The sequence below is a fragment of the Anguilla rostrata genome, chromosome 2 (genome assembly GCF_018555375.3).
Source record: "Anguilla rostrata isolate EN2019 chromosome 2, ASM1855537v3, whole genome shotgun sequence".
Lineage (NCBI taxonomy): Eukaryota > Metazoa > Chordata > Actinopteri > Anguilliformes > Anguillidae > Anguilla > Anguilla rostrata.
This window is the reverse complement of record NC_057934.1, coordinates 59,324,443-59,340,149: the sequence shown is the minus strand read 5'-3', so window position 1 is coordinate 59,340,149 and position 15,707 is coordinate 59,324,443. Positions and strand designations below refer to the sequence as shown.

The following is a 15,707-nucleotide window of genomic DNA, read 5'->3' as shown; positions in this document are numbered from 1 at the left end:
CAGCAGGAAGTGCATTGGATTCTAGTAAACCAGGCCACACCCATTACAATCAGCTGGCTCTGTTTTTAGTTTTTCCTCTGGGCCATGTTCCGGGCATCTGCCGATGCTGCAATGAAAGTGAAAGGGATTTGCATGCTGGGACTCTGATTGGCTGGCTGGCCCAAGTCAAACTTGTTGAGCAGGAAGGAGTGTCCCCCCGAGAGAAGACATAGGAGCCACTCGCGGCAAAGCAAGAAAAGAGAGAGGGAGAGAGAGAACGAGAGATAGGAAGGGAGAGCCCGGAGACGGACAGCGAGCGAGTCGTGCCAGGTCAAGAAGGAGGCTAAGGTAAGAGCCCTCTCGCCCCTCTCCTCCATCCCAGTGTGCCCACGTCTCCCTGTGGGTGCGTAGAACTGGCAGCCCAAATGGAATTCCATTGGTTAATGATTGAAAACCAACGCTGCTGAAAGGAGATGGGGTGGCAGGAAGATGGGTAGGGGGAGGTGGGGGTTGGGGTACGGGGGGTGGTGGCGAACCTGGCACTGGAAATGCCAATGGCCTAGATTGAATCTGCTGTCATTTATTGTAATTGCGGTCACTCCGAACGCTGCAGATGAAGCATTATTCCAGCTTTTCAGGATTACCACTCACTGTCTGATAATGGGAACATGAAAATAAATTGCCCGACCCAACAGCTAAAATATAAAAATTAAACAATAAGAATTTTTAATAAATAGCTGTCACATAAGAGACCAGTGACCCATATCAGGCTGATGTTTAATGGTGTTTTAACCCTCGGGAGATAAATACTGTTGAACCGATACTTTCAGAAGATTTGTTGGCTGTGTGTGTGTACGCGTGAGTGTGTGTGGGCCTACATGCATATGCAGGTGAATACATGAGTTTTACAAGGTCCCATGAGATTACCACTGATGAAGCTTCTCTTGAGAAAAAAAAAAAAAATACAACTGCAGGCAGTGCCAGGAATTGGTCCACAGACCAGCCAGTTCACATTTCCTACGTTTCTCACTCATGCATTCCCAACAACATTGCTGTATGATGTATGCCTTCCTGTCTTTCTTGCTCACTCGTTCTCTTCCACTCTCTCTACCTCTTTCTTTCCCCACTTAGCCTGTTTGTCGCTCTCTCCCCTCCCTTACTTCAGTTAATTTTGACAGTGCTTGCCTGTTTGTTTAAATTGGGCTGCCACCATGTGCTAAACAGTAAACCTGAATCATAGTATTTTGGATGAGGGTAACTTTAATCCACATGCATTTCTTACAGTCAGAGCAGATCACTTTCAAGATCCAAAAACTTTAAGTCGGGAGGGTGAGGGTGTTTTAAAAAAAATTATCTATTTTATCTTGAACATTGCTATCTATGTATAATAAACAGGTTGTACAGTGATTTTTTTAAAATGATCCTCAAATTATGGAAAACTTGGGGATGTGTTTTTGGTCATGCAGTGTATGCAGTGGTCCTAGAGAGGTTTTTTTTTATGATTGAGCGAACACCCAGACTTGAATCACAACAAAATAATTATTTGTTTCTTTGAGCCAATCATCAGTAGGTGTCTGATATTTGTGTTGTTCATTCTTCATAATAGCCCATTTATGTATTTTCCACAGCTGTGGGCAATATTGCAAGATTCAAAGAGAAAGTATTTAATTTCTTAATTTCAATGAAAATTCATAGCGAGCTTCTTCAGCATTAGTAAATTCATACAGAAATTTCATCTATGGTTTTTAAAAATATTATTAGCCTGTGTGGCAAAAATGTGTCATGATCAGAATGCCAAAATAGTATTTGTAGCTTAATTCCATACTTCCATTTTCCAGACAAACGTGGAGCTTTCACCAATAGTGGCAGACCTGGTCTACAACATCTCCATACAAACGAGTACAAATGCTGAATCTCTTAAGCACCAGAGCAAGTTAACTATGCTTACCAAGAACAAACAACAAGTACAATGTACCAAAGTGCAAATTCTGAGTACATTACAGATTCATAACAAGTCTGAAGAAGAGAAATATAAACCCATAAAAATGCTACCAAAAACCATGAAATACCATAATTAAAATTATAATACAAGGTAGGAGTTTGAAGGGGTGGGGATGGTAGGGGGAACCAAGGTTCAGTCTGGATACGTTGGTCTTTAGTCACCATGGTCACGATGGTCCACAATTCTGTTGTCCCCTTGATCTGGCCCAGCGATGGCCCACACATAATTGACTTTCAGTCGGTCTGCATACAGAAATGAATGACGGTTCATGGGTAGCCCAGATCCGGTTGTCAGATCTGGACCATTTATATTGGCCGTGACTTTTAGAAAAATGGCCGAAAAAATGGCCATGAACCGTGATTCAGTTCCATATGTGGGCCGAGTGAAAAAGAGTCATGTGGACCGTCGCTGGGCCAGACCAAACGTGCGATGTGGGTCCTAACTGCTGTGTGAAGTTTGTTCCACCACTAGGGGGAGCCTTGGCAGAACCTCGGATCAGACGCTTGGCAGAAGCACAGAAAATGTGCTGTTTATGATGTGAGGATATTGCAGTACCCTGTACTGGACACATACAGTAGCAGCCACAAATGCAACATGCAGGAACAGTTGTCTTTTGGAAGGGAAGGGTAGGGGTCTCGCCCGTGCCCCCCTACCCCCACTTCCAGAGAGTGCCCAGCAGCCATTGACACCCCAGGGGTGGTTGTTTGTGCTTCTTACAGTGACATGGCGCTGGTCCCATTCCCCCAGCCTAGCTTCAATGCCACCCCATACCCCCCTCCCCAGCCTGAGATCCAGACCCCCCCATACCCCCCTCACCAGCCTGAGATCCAGACCCCCCCATACCCCCCTCACCAGCCTGAGATCCAGACCCCCCATACCCCCCTCCCCAGCCTGGATCCAGACCCCCCCATACCCCCCTCACCAGCCTGGCCCGTACAAGGGAGGTGAGTGACACCCCTACACGCCCTGCTCAACTGGGGGATGTGTGCCTGGTGCTCCCGTGCATACCAAGTGCACTCATGATTACAGTCTTACACTACGTCCACCTGAGCCAGCCAGAGTAGATGAAGACTGAACCTTTAGCCCTTTCAAGAGTAGGTTTTAGGGATTGTTTTTTTTTATTAATCTAAGACCGTGTTCTAGTAGGCTACTCCATTGCTTTCTATTACCAGTAGTGTTTTTGTCATCAGCATTTGAATTGTCAGTTAAGAACAATCTAGTCACATATTTGTGATCTTACATCTCAGCTGGCAGAACCTGTCACCTGTTCCATCTCACCTGACTCCCTGCCCCCCCCCCTCCCTTCCTCCCAACCCCCCACCCCAAAACCCACCCTTTCTCTCCTGACATAAGGTCCTGCCCCTGGAGGGTACTCATCTCTACTCCAGATCTACACTGTACAGTCTGGATTCCAGCAAATGGGTGAGTTACGTCCCATTCCTCAATCCTGTCTGTATACTCCCATCTTCCCTACACATGCATACCTGTGCATTCACACATTCACACATTCACACAAACACAAAAACACACACACTCATACACATACATACATGCATACACATGCAGTCACTCACACATACACAAATCCACACACATAATCATACATACATTAGTACAAATAAACCTTCAAGGTGAATGTATATTTCTGCAAGGAAATAACTTTGCCATTCTACTGTGTGTTCTAATTATTCATTGGCAGCTAGCTTCCTCTTGTGGTTAACATCAGTATGTGGCCTATTTTAATATCATAGCTTAAGGTTACAAAAGACACTTGATAAGAACATTGGGTATTTTAATTATTCCTAAGTTTATTAAAATACACTTTGTGATGAGACTATTAAATAGTTTTATTTTTAAGATAAGACGATTGATGTGAATGTCTCGGATTTCTTTCTTCGTTAGCCTTGAGAGATATACGGCTGTAAGTACTATCATTAATAAGTTGATTGTTAAATTTTAAGAAATAATTGTCTGTAATTTAATGTGTGTTAAACGTAAAGAAATTAGGTGTGTCATTCTTACAACCTCCCATCCACCGCTAGTCTTTATGAATGCTAGTAATAATATGCTAATTCCAATATATTTTTGTAAGCGTAGATATAAGAAAAAAAAGAAACAAACAATGCAAGTTCATAACAAACTTTATTTCAGTTATTTCTGTGCAGTTTTATAAGTATTGTGCCAGTAAATTACCTAAACTTCATTTTACGAGTCTGGAACTTTATTGCAGCTGTTCAATGACTACAAATGAACCTGGAAGGACAGCAGAATATTCTGTTTATATTGATAACATGGACGCCGATTCTCTATGGCAAAGGAGCGTTTTGCTCAGACTCAAACAGGCTGTTTTAGTGGGAGAGGTTGAGGCTTTTATTTGCCTCAAACTGCGGGAGAAATGCAATGAGACAAAACATGTATTGGCCATTGTGTCAGGTCCTTCATGACATCATGAAGGACCTGGACCCAGTAGCTCAGAGCCCAGTAATAAATTGAATGTCACCCATTCAATCCATACATTGGTGTTGATGGAAATGTTCTCACCCTGGGAGTCAACACGGCCGTCAGGATGCAAGGTCCTGCCCCTGGAGGGTACCCAGCTGCACCCCAGTACTACGCTGGACAGCCTGGACCCCAGAAAATGGGTGAGTTATGTCCCATTCCTCAATCCTGTCTGTATACTCCCATCTTCCCTACACATGCATACCTGTGCATTCACACATTCACACACACACAAAAACACACACACTCATATGCACACATATGCATACACACAGACTCATGGGCACACACACATGTGCACTCATACACACATAAACACACGCACTCACACACACACACACACACACAAACACACATACATACATGCATACACATGCAGTCACAAACACATACACAAATCCACACACATAATCATACATACATTAGTACAAATAAACCTTCAAGGTGAATGTATATTTCTGCAAGGAAATAACTTTGCCATTCTACTGTGTTCTCAATTATTCGTGGCAGCTAGCTTCCTCTTGTGGTTAACATTAGTATGTGGCCTATTTTAATATATAGCCTAAGGTTACAAAAGACACTTGATAAGAACCTTGGGTATTTTAATTATTGCTAAGTTTATTAAAATACACTTCGTGATGAGACTATTAAATAGTTTCATTTTTAAGATAAGACGATTGATGTGAATGTCTCGGATTTCTTTCTTCGTTAGCCTTGAGAGATATACGGCTGTAAGTACTATCATTAATAAGTTTATCGTTAAATTTTAAGAAAATTTAAGACCCAGTAGCTCAGAGCCCAGTAATAAATTGAATGTCACCCATTCAATCCATACATTGGTGTTGATGGAAATGTTCTCACCCTGGGAGTCAACACGGCCGTCAGGATGCAAGGTCCTGCCCCTGGAGGGTACCCATCTGTACCCCAGTACTACCCTGGACAGCCCGGACCCCAGAAAATGGGTGAGTTATGTCCCATTCTTCAACACTCAGCTCACATACACATTTATACACACATACATACACACACACACACACGCACCTACATGCAAACACATGAACCCACACAGACACACAGCGCTCCCATGCATGCCAAGTGCACTTGAGATTCCAGTCTTGAACAGTCTTTTTGGAATGTTTTTTCAAAATTCTAAATCAATGTTCTAGAACTCCATTGCTTTCAGTTACCAGCGGCGATTGTCATATCAGCATTCAAATTTTCAGTTAAGAACAATATATGTGATCGTACACCTTACTTGGCACAAATTCTCACCAGTTCTATCTGTGTCCCTCTGTCCAAACTCACCCTGTCTCTCCTGATACAAGGTCCTGCTCCTGGAGTATATGCACCCTCACCCCAGTGCATCACTGAACAGCCTGCACCTCAGAATGTGGGTGAGTTACATCCCATTCCTCAACCCTGAACTCACATACACATACTGTATATACACACATACACGCACACACACACACATGCACACACATGCACATACACACATACACAAACACGTTGATACACAAGTGATATGTAAAATGCAAGAAGACGTTTATTTACAGCAGAGCGGGGAGTTAGAGCTTGTCCTAGAAGAGTTATAAGCAGGCATGTACTGGTATATCACAGGTTGCAGAATCTCACTGGGTTGGTAGTGCACAATGTGCACTTTCTATAACTAAAAAGTAAGAAGAAGGCTACTATTAGTAATTTAACACGTTATAGAAGATGTCTTTAACAAGCTGCAGACAACAGGCAATGTGGACTAAAAGATGCACATCATAAATATATATTCCGGCACCTTTCTAATATCGCTGCTCTGTGACGCATCCTGGCATCCTCACAACAGTCATCCTTTAAACTGGTTGCCAAGCGATGGCATGCGGAGTCTCTCAGGCGCATCTTTGGATCCGCATTTCAGCCACAAGACCGTGATGTCATTATGTCCGTCTGTAGGGTAGCCAGAAACAACGCGGCAGCTACAAAACACAACGCCCAAAAAAGACTGGGACGTAACGTGAGTGTGTGTGTGTGCATGCGTGCATGTGCATAATGTGTGTGTGTGCGTGTGAGTGTGCGTGCGTATAAGAGGTCAGCAGATGAGCTTCCCCTCTCTGCTGGGGCTGTGTCTCTCTCTCCCCTCATGGCACACAGCACTACAGAGGAAACTCTACTGTTTCTTCTCCCCCATTGGACCGACAGAGACCCGTATGAGCCAATAAAAAGCCTTACAGTCCTGAGTGTCCTTCGCCAAACTGTCTACCTCTCCCAAGCTCTGGCTCTTCTTCGTTCATTCTCTGGCCTTATATCTTTCTATCAAGCGCGTTTTTCTACATTTTTCTGATGAAACTTCAGGCTTCCCGAATATTTGTTTGGAAATGTTTTAGCGTATGCGGACAACACGCGATGTCGAAGGATTTTTTGGTTTGAAAATTATGCTATGCAGTTTAGATTTTTTATGTATTTCAGTTTTGGGCGAGGAGGGGTGCTGGGGGTTGTGTTTCTTTTGTTGCTGTTTTTTGCCGTATTTTATTATGCTAATTTGCTATTGGAAAAAGAGCTTTTAGAAGATGTACAGAGCAAAAGTGTCTATCTCTGTCTGAATCCCTCTTTTCCTTTCCTTTTTTCTTCCCTTGTTTCTTTCCCTAGCTCCCCTTTTCACTGCCTCCAATTACCTGAATTCGAAGTCTAGTCTTTGCACCTGCCTGTGACTGCCAAATTATGTACGACTGCCAAACTAAGCTGAGGGACTGTTATTTGTTTTATCGCAATATTATATTTTTATCATTTTAAAACTATGAGCCTTTTCATAGACGGCTTTCCGAAGGAAAGTGTTAAAGCACAAATTATTTAGCATTACCATTTACCAGCTAATTATCTGTGTTTTTGCACATGTCATAATACTTGTATTTAGCAAAAGTAAAACAAAAAAAAAAGGTTCATTAAATTATTTTATCTGCTAATGGAGGCTTGGAGTTTTTGAAAATGAGACCCGGGCTCACGGCCTCGCGTGGCACATCGAGCAGGGGGGAGGCGGGCGGGCCCCCCGCGTCGCCGCCGATTGATGAGTTCTGGGAAGGCCCGAGTGAGAAAACGGCGGGTGCGCACGCACAGGTGGGTCGATAGCTCCGCAGGTGCAGCCGCGGCGCGCTAAACGGGCCGCCATTAATCAGGCCGGCGGCCGGGCCGACGGGGGGACGCAACCCGGACGCTTTGATTGATATCGGCCCGCCGCCCGCCCGCCCGCCCACCGATTGAAACGTCGATGGTGAATTCACGCTTTTAGCCACAAGGACGTTAAGCCACTTGAAGTACTCACCCCCCCCCCCCCATCCCCATCCCCCCTCCCTTTTTCTTTCTTTCTTTTTTTCCCTGCTGCGCTTCCTTGTGGATTGAGGAGAGAAGCCAGTCTGGAAACAAAATACTTTTTCTGTGTAATTGTGTTAGTATAAAATAAAGTAGTTTTTTTCAGTATACAGTGCATTTGCTCACCAGTGCAGTTTACTTACTTGGTCATATGTATCAAAGGTATGAATAATTTTGGAGGGAACTATACGCACACACAGCAACACAACTGCCCAGCCCACACACACAGGCCTATCGTGAAAATTGTCCTTGAAACTCTGTAGTCCCTACTGAAACAGAGTCCCGCCCACGAACACAATTTTAGCTCCCTACTGAAAGAGTCCTGCTGTAGCTCCCTACTGAAACAGAGTCCTGCTGTAGCTCCCTACTGAAACAGAGTCCTGCTGTAGCTCCCTACTGAAACAGAGTCCTGCTTAGCTCCCTACTGAAACAGAGTCCTGCTGTACGACTCCCCTACTGAAACAGAGTCCTGCTGTAGCTCCCCTACTGAAACAGAGTCCTGCTCTAACTCCCCTACTGAAACAGAGTCCTGCTGTACTCCCCTACTGAAACAGGTCCTGCTGTACTCCCCTACTGAAACAGAGTCCTGCTGTAGCTCCCTACTGAAACAGAGTCCTGCTGTAGCTCCCCTACTGAAACAGAGTCCTGCTGTAGCTCCCCTACTGAAACAGAGTCCTGCTGTAGCTCCCCTACTGAAACAGAGTCCTGCTGTAGCTCCCCTACTGAAACAGAGTCCTGCTGTAGCTCCCCTACTGAAACAGAGTCCTGCTGTAGCTCCCCTACTGAAACAGAGTCCTGCTGTAGCTCCCCTACTGAAACAGAGTCCTGCTGTAGCTCCCCTACTGAAACAGAGTCCTGCTGTAGCTCCCCTACTGAAAGTCCAGGTTGCCTACATCTGTTCTTTTTTATACTGTGCGATTCGGCTCAGTCCTCCAATTTAATCTAGTTTTTTTTTCTTCCTCTTTTGTTTATTTGTTTTCTCTTTTTACCATCAGCCAATCCTGTCAGGCGAGGCAGGCCTTTGAAGCAGCCTCAGGGGAAGCCCTAGCAATGCCGAGGTTAGGGAATAATAACTCTTTGATCATTATGTCTTTTTAAAAGTATACCCCCCCTCCCCTCACACACACACACACACACCAATGCTGAATAAACCTGCGGGGAAGGCATCGACCCCTTTCCCTGGCAGTTTTGGCCAGCCTCCCGCACTTCAAAGAGCATCAGCCAGTCCCCCGAGCGCGCCAAGAAATACCCCTCCGAATTCCACATCCTAATGTTTGTAATTTGCTTACATTAGTGTGCTAATGGTGGGGTTAAATACCGTTGGGAAGAGCGGTTTGAAAGTTTAGATGTGTCTTGCAGCGCGAGAAGAAGAAGGACTTGAGGGCAAGAGGGAACGGGGGAAATTGTTACATTTTTATGAATCAAGAGATCTCCCACTTTCCCATCCTTTTCCCTTATTTCTCTCTCTTGCCCTCCCTCTCGTTTCAGGTATCTATCTCTCCCTCGCTCACCTCCCCCTCTCTCTCTCCTTTCCCATCCTCTCTCTATCTCTCCCTTTCATCGCCACGGTGACTGCCTGCGTGGGCTAGGCAACGAAAGGCAAGGGTGACATTTCCAGCAGACAGATTAGGCCCCTCTCCAATTAATTTCGCTCTCCCCACTAAATACACAATCAACCAAAGGCGAAATGTCAGCAAAACAAACGAGGATCCGCCACGCGGCTGACAATTACCGCGAAAACCGTTCAGAAATGCCAATATGTTAAGATAGAACCGCGTCTGAGGGAAGGGGTGTGGGGGGGGGGGTGTGTGTGGGGAAGGGGGAAGCAGTGAGGTGTGTGTGTGTCGGGGAGGAGTGTGGGGGGTGAGAAGTGTGTGTGGGGAAGAATGTGTGTGAGGAGGGGCGAGGCAGTGAGGTGTGTGTGTGGGGGGGTGAGGTGTGTGTGGGGGGCGTGAGGTGTTTTGGGGAGGAGTGTGTGTGGGGGCGTGAGGTGTGTGGGGGAGGAGTGTGTGTGTGTGGGGGGCGTGAGGTGTGTGGGGGAGGAGTGTGTGTGTGGGGGGGGGGGGGTTAGGATGATAACACATCTCAGATGGAGGATGAGGATGGGGGGGGGGGCTCGATGGCGGTGGTGTCCGGTGGTTGGCTTGTGAAAGATATTCCGGGCAGGAGAAAACAGACGGGGAGCCACAGAAGCACATCGATTTGAAATGACTTTTCTCGTTTTAAGGGTTTAATGCCTCTCTTGTTCGAGGGTTTAATGTCATCGGCCTGATTCATTTTCCTCCTCTGATCTGCCACCTTTGACACCGCAGATCAGTGTTCTCCGACGTTGGCATCTTGGTTCTCGACCGATTAAAGTGACTGACAGTCCGTGCCGCATTCGTGCGATCTGGGTAGATAAAGGGGACGTGTCCCAGTCAACCCTTTCAATTTCGGAATTTCTTGGAAGTGAGTAAATTGCGGGTGAATATTGTGCTTTAAAACACGGAAGCGTCTGGTACTGAATCCGGACCCCGGCGGCAGCATTGCAGGGCGACACATGACGGGGTGGTAGCCTCGCACACTGAAGAGGGGCCAATCAGCCGGCTGAGAAGGCCGTGCCACCTTGCTCGCTCGCTGGTGTCCCCGCTGGTCAGTCGGGCACCTGCAGTCCGCAAGTTGTGCTCCGAGCGCCATCCCGCCGCTCTCGACCTGCGGACCGCGGCAAACGAGGCTGAGGCCCCTGGGGCTTCGCCTCTCGGCAAGGCAGTGCGCCCCGTGTGCTCCCCCGCATCGGCAGGAGAGGGTGCAGCTTTGGGTACGTCTGCTGAGATCCAAAACTGGGGTGAAAAAGAGTCCAAGCGTTAAGCCCGTACTCCTGTCACAGACACCCTCCCCAGTAGAGCTGGACCATCTGGAAACAAGCAAGCAAGCGGGCTCAGAGGAAAAGGCCGACCCCCCAGCAGGAGGGGAGCTAGCTTCCAGCAGTGATGGTTGACTCTAGCCCAGCTTCCAGCAGTGATTGGTTGACTCTAGCCCAGCTACCAGCAGCGATTGGTTGGCTGTGGCACTGCGCTGACACATGGAGCAGCCGTTTCTCCCAGGTGACAAAACCCACTTTCACAAACCTACATTTCAAGCTGTTCTCACTGGAAAGTGTTACTGAACACGCGGACAAACACGGTCACGAACGCGCGCACACACATTCGCACGCGTACACACACACACATACACACACACACACGCACCTACCAAACCCATCTGTTAGCGTCTCCCTGCTACACGGCGGCCTGCTGGATCGCTCGGCCGCCAAAACCGAACGTGGAAGATCTGGCCTCTCTCCACGCTGCTTGGCTGGCTCGGCCGTTTTCAGAGCGGAGAAAATGCAGGAGCGCGAGCAACCTTCCGCATAACATCTCCACCCCTGCGCTGCTGGGAATTAAAATAGAACGCCCCCCCCCGCGCACGGGTCTATTTGCTAATTGCCATTTCTAAAGCACACATTCAATCTGTTTAATTTTTATACCCCCGGATAGCTCTTGTGCCACGATTCCTATTTCACCTCCTGCCTTTCTCCTTTTAAAAAATTAAATTGGGACCACTTCAGTTCAGAACACTCTTTTGGCTGGATTCAGGCTACTTATTTTCATAAGTAGCTTGTACTTCTTTTTTGGCTGTGTTTTATGTGCTGTTAATTTCTGAATTCTAGTAAAAAATTATTTAAATGGTGTCTGACGTGCTCAGTTGAATATTTCGGACCAGGCACTCATAATTTATTTGAAATTACTTACATTTATTTAAATAATTGCTGGCAATTTTATTAGGTGGTTTTAACTGGAACTAATGAAGTTGACCGAACACAATTTCTTAAGGTAATAAAATGACCTTTCCTAGGTTAATTCAATATGCATCTACAGGGAATCGTTTATGCTAATTTAACTTGCAGAGCAGGCTGTGAAAAATATTTTTTGTATTTTTTTTGTGGACCACCGTGAATGGGGTGTGTGAGCTTGCTGATGTGATGGTTGAGTGTGATATTAATGCATGTTATATAGATGCAGCCTGTTAACAGTGTACCACTGGGGGACAATTTATTAGCAAGTGTTTCTACTTAAGAATAACATCATATTTCTGTCTTAGGTCTTGATCACAGTACTTTATGCAGCCGTGGATTACATAAATGACTTGTGATTTTATTAATGGCAACGCTTACTGGTAGAGTAACATGCTCTGGGACTGTGCACTTTGTTTATGTCTCTCTCAAGAGCTATCACATCAAAAGACCCAGACATCCCAACCAGAGGGCCATCTCGCACACACACACATACACACACACACACACACACACACAAACATGCATGCACGCACACACACATACACATGCATACACACACACACAAATACACAAAATTACCTGCTTTACAAATATGTACAAATGCAAACAAAATGAAACTGATCACATACAAATGCTCAGTACCCGGAGATGCATACTAGAACATGAGTCGGAGTCCCTGGTCCTGGAGAGCTGCAGGGCCTGCTGGTCTTATACCGTCACTTTGAACTTATGACTGTGGATTTTTTTTTTGCGAAACATGCATTGTTCAGCGTGATATTAAAAATCCAGAGTCGTGTTCTTGCGCAGGGGGGTCTGCAGTCCTCTGAGTCTTTCACAGGCTGACGACTACGTACGAATTCAATTCGACTGACTCTGCAGTCGGCAACCCGTAAAAGGCGCGCTCGCGACGTCCAGATACGAACGCACGCTCGCGCTCGCTTAGATACGAACGCGCAGCGACGCTCGCTTAGATCCGAACGCGCGCTCGCCCTCGCTTAGATACGAACGCGCAGCGACGCTCGCACTCTCCCGTCCCGCCACCACCGCCTCCGCCGCCGCGGCGGCAATCGCTCATTACCCGCCTCTTTTATCGCCGCGACGCGGAGAGCGGGAGAGTTCACCTTTCGGAGCGGGCCCCGAATTAACATCTGTTTTCTGGTCCGATAACGGCGCCGGCCTTTTTCCGCGGGCGAGAAATACCGAGTCAGTCACAGTGTATTATTTATGGCAGGCCGGGCTCCCGGGGGGGAGAGGCGGGCGGTGACATAAAAGGTTATTTTATAATTATTCCCTGAGCAGGATAATAAATCAAAGGCCGCTGAGTCCCCAGAGCACAAAGAACTTTTTTTTAACTCCACCCCCCCCCCCTCCTCCATTCGCAGGTCTTTCGAGTGTCCAGCCCATTGGTCACGGGAACTCTGGGATCAGAAAGGAGAACAGTTCCCAGGGCACGAAGATGCGTTTTGGTACTTGGGGTTGTTGTAATTGTTTTAATTGAGTTAATCAAAGGATTGCTTGCTCATGCACTCTTTCTCTTCTCTCTCTCTCTCTCTCTCCCTTTGTCAAGAGTGGTTTGCGATTCAAACACTGGTCCACTAGGGAGCTAGAGTAGTGTGTATGTGTGTGTGCGTGCACATGTGTGCGTGTGCATTTCAGAAAGATGCATCTCTCCGCCACCTTTCAGCCTGATCTGCCTCAGAAGATGGTGCCGCCAGTAAACGCTGCCTCTGTGTTCTGAGCTGATTAGAATTTCTCAGAGACAAAAGAAACCTTGGGAACATCATTATTCCCCCTTGGAGGACCGCAGGTCAAAACCAATCACCGAAAAAGCGTCAGCAATGCCACCAGCACAGGAAGCCAAGAGCACAAAAAGAACGAAAAAAAAAAGGAGTGAATCAGAACAGCACTTATTAGACATTTGGACTGTCAGTCATTCTTTTGAAATGCGAAGTCGCTTCCTTCATAATAAATCAAAATCGCCGGCTCAACGGCCCAATGATTTCAGAAATGGCACCGCTATTTATGCAATAACCGTATGTATGACAAGCTGACAGGTATTTAAGAATGGAAATCATCACCTCGGGGATTTGTAAGGACTCCAGAGGGGGCTCTGACTAAAGACAGGAAAGCTTAGAATTCAATTGTGAGAGGGGAATTGTGGGTAGTGTAGTCAGATCATTTAAGGTCCTTAAGCATCATTATGAGCCCAAACACAATGGAGGATGCAGATGTGTTCTCCACACCCCTCCCTGTTTCTTTCACATCCCACAGTCAGTGTCCCTGTAGACGGAGAACAAGCCCACACACACACATACACACACACATGCACACACATACACATGCACACACATGCACACACACACACATGCACACACATACACATGCACACACACGCATACACACACACATGCACACACATACACATGCACACACACGCACACACACGCTCACACACAAAACACAATCATATGCACATACATACACACATATGTACATGCACACACACACATGCCTATGCAAACACACACATACACACATGCACAGAGAGAGAAAAAGGGAGAGAAAGCTGTATAGTAACAGGTAAACAAGCCTGTTTGTATATCTGTATAACTGCTTTACAGTTGTTTTTATTTGTGTGTGAGATGACAGTCCATGTAGTCTAAGTAATTTTTGTTTTTTAACTCCTCCTCTTAGAAAAACAGGTTTTCAAGATTTTCTTTTGTTTACATATAACTGAATATTTTATTGAAATGATGCATGAACAGAGACAGACAACACGGCCCTAAACAAATTTATATTTCTGTAATAAAGTTATAAAAGCAATTAAAACCAAAAGTGAATGGGTTAAAGAAAGTGATTTCCCATTGATATTACTTATTCATAAGTATAAATAATGAATGTCTGGAATAACTTTATGACCTACCCACTGGGAGAGAAAAATTAATCAGGACCCCCCTATTTGTTTTTGTCACAATGAGCTGGGAAGTTAATGGAAGGCAATGAAACCATCTAAATATAACCTAATGAATAAATATATTATTTAATAATAAATTGTACAATTGTATCACTTTTATATTATATTGTAAATGAAATTATATATATACAATATCATATAAAGAATTTTATTCCAGCCATTTTTTGTGTTGCCATATGTTTTAAACACACACACACACATGCACAGGCACACACACACAGGCACACATGCGTGCGCACACCCACACACACACACACTAATTGCACTTACAGAAGTTTACAGGAGAAATGGCCTCACTTTACATTAAGTGGTGATAATATATGTTTTACAACACTTGTAGCTACAGTGTACCTACTGAACATGTTGTTACATTGTACTTACAATTACAAATACAAAAAATGTATTTCTGAAATATCGCATTTGAATGTTGAATTTTGAAAATAAATTACCTCCATAATAACACAAATTCATACAGTGATTATGGGATTGAGGGGTTGGTGAAACCCTCATGCAAATTTAATTGCAACATTACGATGCCAAATAAATGATTTCGACAAGCAATAGCAAAAATGTTCCATCTCAAGCTTATAAAAACGAATCAAGCTACAGTTGGCATATACCGTATTACTCCCACTGTAAAATCATAAGCAATAACACATATATTTCACTTTTTCTTGTTTGTTGATTAACTGTGACCGAAAATACATTAGCTGTGAGGTGTATTTTGATAGCGGTAATGAAGTGATCGTGGCAGCGGGTCTTCGCAGTTCTCAGAGCAGAGCAGCACGTGACATATCTGACACCGTCTGACCTGCTGAGAAGGAGAAGCAGAAAAAAAACTTCAGCTCCACAGCGCGCAACGCAGAGAGGAGGGAGAGGGGACGGGAGGCGTACCTTACAAAAACAGGCACGCGATCCCTGTCTGTCTGCGCCTGCAAAGCTCTTCAATGGGCAGACGGGGGCTGCTGTGATGGGGAAGAACTGAGGAGCACCCCTGCCAGATTCCACCTGACTGCGCACCCCCTCGCCCCCCCCAACCCCCCTCCCGTCCTCCTCAGCCTCCGCCTCATAGCGCATTCCTG

At 45.6% G+C, this 15,707-nt stretch overlaps 1 long non-coding RNA gene across 1 annotated transcript; it reads left to right on the top strand.

Moving 5' to 3' along the window:
- The first annotated feature begins 213 nt into the window (after nucleotides 1-213).
- Nucleotides 214-5,444, top strand: LOC135248672 (uncharacterized). The gene is made up of 5 exons (XR_010328474.1): nucleotides 214-327; nucleotides 2,701-2,925; nucleotides 3,335-3,403; nucleotides 4,531-4,623; nucleotides 5,374-5,444. It is a non-coding gene; the product is annotated as an uncharacterized LOC135248672 (long non-coding RNA).
- Nucleotides 5,445-15,707: the final 10,263 nt, after the last annotated feature.